At 44.4% G+C, this 8,610-nt stretch overlaps 1 long non-coding RNA gene across 1 annotated transcript; it reads right to left on the reverse strand.

The window, feature by feature from the left end:
• Positions 1-254: 254 nt before the first annotated feature.
• On the reverse strand, positions 255-7,938 carry LOC134349110 (uncharacterized). Its single transcript, XR_010018588.1, has 3 exons — positions 7,852-7,938; positions 7,686-7,753; positions 255-941 (listed from the first exon to the last, which is right to left on the reverse strand). It is a non-coding gene; the product is annotated as an uncharacterized LOC134349110 (long non-coding RNA).
• Positions 7,939-8,610: the final 672 nt, after the last annotated feature.

Genomic DNA, 8,610 nt, shown 5'->3' on the forward strand with positions numbered 1-8,610 from the left:
CATTAATGCCCTTGAACAGAAAATCCTAAGAGAGTAGTGGATTCGGCCCAGTCCGTCACGGGTAAACCCTCCCCACCATTGAGCACATCTGTATGGAGTGTTGTCACAGGAGAGCAGCATCCGTCATCAGGGACCCCTCCACCTAGGACCTGCTCTCTTCTTGTTGCTGCCATCAGGAAGCAGGTACAGGAGCCTCAGGACTCACACCATCAGGTTCAGGAACAGTTCAATAGGTTTCAATAGGTACATTTAATGTCAGAGAAATGTATACAATATACATCCTGAAATTCTTCTTCTTCACAGACATGCACGAAAACAGGAGAGTGCTGCAAAGAATGAGTGACAGTTAAATAATAGCCCCTCCCAAAGCCCCGTCCCACACAAGCAGCAGCAAGGCAACAACCTCCCCCACCCCCACCATCAAAAAGCATCAGCACCCCCACCGAGCACTCAAACCTGCAGCAAAGCAACAATAAAGCCACAGACTTGCAGTCCCCCAAAGACTACTCGTTCACCCAGTAACTTGACACACCACAGGCTCTCTCTCTCTCTAATAAGGGGAAAAGAGATATCTCCATTTCACAGCGAGAGGGGAGACATAACAAACAACTCGCTGATTTATAATGTTAAAAGTCGGTTCTGTCGCTTTTTCCGCACTCTGTGCCCAGAGAGTCGGCAACTAAAAGGTGCAACTCTCTGGACACACAACCTGCTGCTCCCGATGTCCGTGTTCTCCCGTCACGCTTCAGTCAGGGGCATCGGCCTAGAATCAGCCCATCTCCAGAACCACGAAAATCCGGAACACTGAAGGTGCGCTCATCTTCCAGGCCGCGTCCTTGGGAAATCAAAAAGTGGCCGGTCATGAGGCCCTGAGAGCAGGTCCCATTCTCACAAAGAACCGAAGTCAGAGTATAACTCCAGGTCTGGGTCTTCTAAAGAACCTTGAAAAGGGAAAAATAGAGATATCAAAAATAGAACTAGAGCTGTTTCCCAAGATGCAAGCAAGGGAATCGCCGTTTAGTACCATCTTGACTTCGCCCCACCTTCAGTATCCCTCAACCCCTCAACCATCAGGCTCCCGAACTAGAGAGGATAACCTCACCTGCCCCATCACTGAACTGTTCCTACAACCTATCGATTCACTTTTAAGGACTCTTCATCTCATGTTCTTGATATTTATTGTTTATTTATTTATTTTTATTGTTTCTTTCATTTTGTATTTGCAGTTGGCTGTCTTTTGCACACTGATTGAACGCCCAAGTTGGTGTGGTCTTCCATTGGTTATTATTTTTTTTTCACTTTTATAATTCTTTTTAAATCTTTTTATTAATTATTATTGAAAATCAACAACAGAGAAAAGTACATCAAAATAATCAAGACTATATTTCCATACGTAGAATAAGAGTTAAACTATCAACCAGACTGAACAATTTATCAATAAAAAAAAACAAAATGTTAAAGCTTTTTTTTGGAAAAAAAGAAAGAAAGAAAAAAGAACCCCTAGTAACTAAAACAAAAAAAACCTTAATAACAAAAAATTGGGGGAAAAACCTATTTGGAGCACAAACCCGGAGCTATGTGCCATATAAGTTTCCATTAAAAAAGACATCAATCCGCCAACCAAATCCATATACCCAAGCATCAGAAAAGGACCATCTTAATTAACTCAAATCAAATGATAATAACGGGCAAAAGAACCCCACCTTTTCTCGAAGTCAAATCTAGGATCAAAAGTTCGACTTCTAATTTTTTCCAAACTAAGACATAACATCACCTGAGAGAACCACTGTATCAAAGTGGGAGCAGAGGCATCTTTTCATTGGTTATTATTCTATTACAACAATGATAGACGATGAATTTCAGGATTATATAAAGTTTGCTTTGAACTTTGCACATAATTCCTTGATAGGTTCGTAAAGAGAGATGGCAACTTAAATCAATGTATAGAGTACATGTGATGGGATGTTATGTTTTATGAGATGCTGGCAAGCCCTAATTTGGAATTCTGGTCATCTACCTACAGGAAAAATGTTATCAAGATTGAAAAAATGCAGAGAAAATTTACAACGGTGTTGCCAGGATTTGAGGACCTGAATTATAAGGGAAGGTTGAATAAGCTAGGACTTTATTTTGTAGAGGGTAGGAGAATGAGGTGAGGTTTGATAGAGGTATACAAAATTCTGAGGGGTATAGATAGGGTAAATGCAGACAGGTTTTTTCCACTGAGCTTGGGTAGGACTACAACTAGAGGTCATGGGTTAAGGATGAAAGGTGGAATGTTTAAGGGGAACATGATGCGAAATTTCTTCACTCATAGGGTGGTGAGAGTATGGAATGAGATGCCAGCAGAAGTAGTGGATATGAGTTTGATTTCAATGGGAGGGGTATGGAGAGCAATGGTCCCGGTTCAGGTTGACAGGGTAACAGATTAATAGTTCAGCAGGGCCTGTTTCTGTGCTGTACAGCTCCATAACTCTACATCACGACACTGAAACGTACAGTGCAACAGTGACTAATGCAGTCTGAGGCAGCCCGCGAGAGTCGCCACGTTTCCGGCACCAACATAGCACGCCTACAACTTACTGACCCTATCCCCTATGTGTTTGGAATGTGCGAGGAAGCAGGAGCTCATCTTCGGAGTGTGTCGGTCGTTGATACAAACGATGAATTTCATGGCATCTCCTTCCTGCACGTTCATGCACCAGTCTAAGAGCCTCTGCTTCCACCATTATACCAGGCACCCACCACTCCCTGTGTCCCTCACACCTCCGTTGAGTTTACCTCCTCTCATCGTTCAACAATCAACACTATTGTCCCACAGACCCCGGTGAACAAACTCTTGCTCCTCGTTCTAAGTATCCCACTGTGCAACTGGGTGTTGGATTTCTTGACAGTCCGGATGTACAGCTGCTCCTCCCTCCACAAGGGGGCGCCCCGGGGCTGTGTGCAGAGCCCATTGCTCATCCATGACTGTATGGCCAAACGCCCGAGTAATCACATTGTCAAGTTGGTCAAAGACACAACAGTGCTGGGGTTCATTGCCACAACGAGACAGCCTACAGAGAGGGGGTGGAAGAACTCAAGGCCTGGTGCCGGGCAAATAACCTCTTCCTCAATGTCAACAAGACAAATGTTGGAACGCGGAGGAAACCGTACAAACTCCTTACAGGCAGTGCTGTTCCTCTGGGTTTCCAGAATTTGCAGTATTCCTTGTGTTGGCTGAAAGTGAGGGTACTTCTCTGGGTACAGGCTGAGAGCTGTCACTTACCTGACTGGAAGAGATTTTGCTCTGGATTTTGTTTTAGTTTGAGATTTCCAATGTCTGCAGATCTTCTTTCAACCTAGTGTCCCCTGCACATTGAGAAATTATGATCTTGATTCCTGGGTCTAATGTCTCCCATTAATAGTGTATTGTGTATTGTGGTTCCATCACCGTCACCAGGTCTAAACCCTGGAACAACCTCCCCACCAGCACCACGGGGGCACTTTCCTCTGAAGGGTCACAGTGACCATAAGACTGTAACATATAGGAGCAGAGGTAGGCCATTCAGCCCATTGAGTCTGCTCTAAGTTTCAATCATGGGCTGATCCAATTCTTCCAGTCATCCCCACTCCCCTGCCTTCTCCCCATACCCTTTGATGCCCTGGCTAATCAAGAACCTATCTATCTCTGCCTTAGATGCACCCAATGACTTGGCCTCCATAGCCACTCGTAGCAACAAATTTCACAGATTTAAAACCCTATGAGTAAAGTAATTTCTCCGCATCTCCGTACTAAATGGACGCCTGTCAATCCTGAGGTCATGCCCTCTTGACCTAGACCCCTCTACCACGGGAAATAACTTTGCCATATCTAATCTGTTCAGGCCTTTTAACGTTCGGAATGTTTCAATGAGATCCCCCCTCATTCTCCTGAACTCCAGGGAATACAGCCCAAGAGCTGCCAGACATTCTTCATACAGTAACCCTTTCATTCCTGGAATCATTCTTGTGAATCTTCTCTGAACCCTCTCCAGTGTCAGTATCCTTTTCCAAAATAAGGAGCCCAAAACTGTGCACAATACTCCAAGTGTGGTCTCGCAAGTGCCTTCTAGAGCCTCAACATCACATCCCTGCTCTTATATTCTATACCTCTAGAAATGAATGCTAACATTGCATTTCAAGTCAAGTTAAGTCGCTTTTATTATCATTTCAACCATAACTGAAAAAAAAATCTAATCTAAACTGCTGGTACAGTACACAGTAAAACAGAAACAACTTTCTTCCAGGACCATGGTGCTACATGAAACAACACAAAACTACACTAGACTACCTGAAACAACACAAAACTACACTAGACTATGCGAACAAAAGGAATTCTGCAGATGCTGGAAATTCAAGCAACACACATCAAAGTTGCTGGTGAATGCAGCAGGCCAGGCAGCATCTCTAGGAAGAGGTACAGTCGACGTTTCAGGCCAAGACCCTTCGTCAGGACTACACGAAGGGTCTCGGCCTGAAACATTGACTGTACCTCTTCCTAGAGATGCTGCCTGGCCTGCTGCGTTCACCAGCAACTTTGATGTGTGTTGCTTGACTATGTGAGACAACACAAAACTACTTTAGTCTTCTGACCTACAAGGGACTACACAAAGTGCACAAAACAGTGCAAGACAGTACAACAATTAATAAACAAGACACTGTTACACAGTCTGGTCGTGAGAGCCCGAATGCTTCGGTACCTTTTGCCAGATGGCAGGAGGGAGAAGAGTTTGTGTGAGGGGTGCGTAGGGTCCTTCACAATACTGTTAGCTTTACAGATGCAGCGTGTGATGTAAATGTCTAATGGCAGGAAGAGAGACCTCGCTTTCTTCACAACCAGCTCAACCTGGAGTTGGGTATCCTGCACAAGGACTTCCAAGTCCCTTTGCATCTCTACATTTTGAATTCTCTCCCCATCTAAATAATAGTCTGCCCATTTATTTCTTCCACTAAAGTGCATGACCATACACTTTCCAACATTGTATTTCATTTGTCACTTTTTTGCCCATTCCCCTAAACAATCAAAGTCTCTCTGCAGGCTCTCTGTTTCCTCAACACTACCCGCTCCTCCACCCATCTTTGTATCATCTGCAAATTTAGCCACAAATCCATTATCCCATAGTCCAAATCATTGACATACATCATAAAAAGCAGCTTTCCCAACACCGACCCCTGTGGAACTCCACTGGTACCCGGCAGCCAGTCAGAATAGGATTCCTTTATATGATTATGAGGACACGCAGTCCCCTTTTATTGTCATTTAGTAATGCATGCATTAAGAAATGATAAAAAATGTTTTTCCAGAATGATATCATGAAAACACATGACAAACCGACTTAAAAACTAACAAAAACCACATAATTATAACATATAGTTACAACAGTGCAAAGCAATACCGTAATTTGATAAGAACAGACCATGGCACAGTAAAAGTCTCAAAGTCTCTCGAAAGTCCCATCATCTCACGCAGACAGTGAACCTCCAGCGCCGCAAACTTGCCAATGCAGCATCCCGGAAGCATCCGACCACAGTCCGACTCCGAGTCCGTCCGAAAGCTCCGAGCCTCCGACCAGCTCTCCAACACCGAGCACCGAGCACCATCTCTGCCGAGCGTTTTGACCCCGGCCCCAGCAACAGGTGGTACGCAAAGCTGAGGATTTGGGGCCTTCGTCTCCAGAGATTCTCCATCGCACAGTAGCAGCGGCAGCGAAGCGGGCATTTCAGAACTTTCTGCAAATGTTCCTCTGCGCTTCACGGCTGTCCCCATCAAATCCGGATTGTGCACGGCCCCCTAGTTACACATATCGATATTCATTTGGAAGGCCGCGCGCGCTGCGTCGCGCCACCATCTTCTCCTCCCTCCTTTATTCCCACTCTCTGTTTTCTGCCGATCAGCCAATGCTCCACTAGTGCCTAACTTCGCTGTAATTCCTTGAGCTCTTATCTTGCTAAACAGCCTCATGCGCGGCACCTTGTCAAAGGCTTCTGAAAATCCAAGTACACCACGTCTACTGCATCTCCTTTGTCTACCTTGCTTGTAATTTCCTCAAAGAATTGCAGTAGATTTGTCAGGCAGGATTTTCCTTTCAGGAAACCATGCTGGCTTTGGCCTATCTTGTCATGTGCCTCCAGGTTCTCTGTAATCTCATCCCTAACAATCGATTCCAACAACCTCCCAAACACTGATGTCAGGCTAACAGGTCTATAGTTTCCTTTCTGCTGCCTCCCACCCTTCTTAAATAGCGGAGTAACATTTGCAATTTTCCAGTCATCCAGTACAATGCTAGAATCTATCGATTCTTGAAAGATAATTGTTAATGCCCCCATAATCTCTCCAGCTACTTCCTTCAGAACCCGAGGGTGCATTCCATCAGGTCCAGGAGATTTGTCTTCCCTCAGACCATTAAGCTTCCTGAGCACCTTCTCAGTCGTAATTTTCACTGCACATGTTTCACTTCCCTGGCACTCTTGAATGTCTCGTATTCTGCAGATGTCTTCCACTGTGAAGACTGATACAAAATACACATTCAGTTCCTCTGCCATCTCTGCATCTCTCATTACAGTATCTCTCTCTTGAGGTCCAGTACTGGCCTGGTTTCCCAATCTACTTTCATGTTAAAATCCCCAACGATTATCATGATATTGCCTTTCTGACACGCCTTTTCTATCTCCTGCTGTGATTTGTAATCCACATCCCGTCTGCTGTTTGGAGACCTGTATACAACTGCCATTAGGGTCCTTTTACCCTTGTCATTTCTTAACTCAACCAATAGAGACTCTACACCTTCCGATCCTATGTCATCCCTTTCTAATGATTTCATATCATTCCTTATACACAGGGCCACATACTAACCTGTCTTTCTGATACACCGTATATCCTTGGAGATTCAGCTCCCAATGGCAGACATCCTTTAGCCAAGTTTCAGAAATGGCCACAACGTCAGACTTGCCAATCTGTAGCTGAATTTCAAGATCATCAATTTTATTTCTTATGCTGAATGCTTTTAAATATAACATTTTCAGTCCAGTATTTGTTGCTTTCTGCTTTAACTGCACTACACCCCTATTGCCCTGTAACTCATTGTACTAGCTGTGATTATGCCTCATCTCCTGCCTGTCCTTTCTATCATCTCTGTTGCACGCTATCTTTGATTTGTAGCCTGGGGAAAAGTACACACTCAGGACAACAAATACTTTTTCGGGTATTAATTCCTTTATCTGTTTTAGATGTTTCAGTGCTGGAAGAGGTCTCAAAACAAAACGAACGAATTTATAACCAGTTCCTGCTGTTACAATCTCAGTTTAACTTTTGATCCACACCCTTGTGTATCGACGAATTGTGTATGAAGTATAAGAATACATAAAGCAAACTGCACAGAACTAATACGATAGTGGCAATCCTGAAGGAACACAATACAAACAACATTAGAATCCCCCCAACCCTGTACCTTATACACAGCAGCCAAAATGTAAGCAAATACATCTCATCTAAGATGTCTACTACTTTTTAGTACACACGTGCTGAACTTCCGAACAGAGACTAAACATTCATGTACACTGTTACATTCACAATCAGTCATGGTACAATAAAGTTAGACAAAAGGTAGACTTTGGCACAACGTTTACAAGGTATTGCCTGGTAGTTCAATTACAGGAAGACTGACCTACTTGGCCGGTAAGGAACTTTGCTCAAGCCACGCTGTCCAGTGCCGATGCCTTCACTCGTGAAAATCTAAAGCATCCACATGTAAAACGTGTCAAATTACTGATATTCTCGATTCGCCAACAAGCATAAACAAATTCCCCTGGATATCATCAATTAATACTCACCTTTCCTCATCATGCCCAGTATCTCTGGGAGGAACTTAATCCCAAAGCCCACCAGCTTCTTCTGCCGAAAACAAAAATGGTCTCCCCACCATCCTGCGCATGCGTAATGACATCACCGTCTCCACTTAAAGACACAGACAACTATTCTAGCATTACCCGGATGGGTGCCTAACTACACTTTTAACAATAATGAATAAGATTCCACAGTCACCCGGTTACATTTGATTTATTTCTGTTTTCCCCTTCCTCAGCCCTATCACTCTGGTTCCCATCCCCCTGCCAGATTAGTTTAAACCCTCCCTAACAGCTCTATTAAACCTGCCTGCTAGGATATCGGACCCCTTTGGGTTCCGGTGTAACCCGTCCTTTTTGTACAGGTCGTACCTCCCCAGAAGAGGCCCCAATGATCCAGGAACCCGAAGCCCTGTCCCCCACACCAGTCACTCAGCCATGCATTAATATGTCTGATCACGCTATTCTTGCACTCGTTAGCACATGGCACAGGCAGCATCCTGAGATTACTACCCTGGAGCTCCTGCTTTTCAGTTTCCTACTCAACTCCCTGAATTCTCTCTTCAGGACCTTCTCCCTTTTTCTACTTATGTCATTGGTACCAATGTGTACTAAGACTTCTGGCTGTTCACCCTCTCCCTTCAGAATACTCTGCACCTGATCTGAGACATCTCGTACCCTGGCACCTGGGAGGCAACACATCATGCGGGTATCTCTATCAGGCTGACAGAACCTGCTGTCTGTTCC

This window comes from Mobula hypostoma, chromosome 7, assembly GCF_963921235.1.
Source record: "Mobula hypostoma chromosome 7, sMobHyp1.1, whole genome shotgun sequence".
Taxonomy (NCBI): domain Eukaryota; kingdom Metazoa; phylum Chordata; class Chondrichthyes; order Myliobatiformes; family Myliobatidae; genus Mobula; species Mobula hypostoma.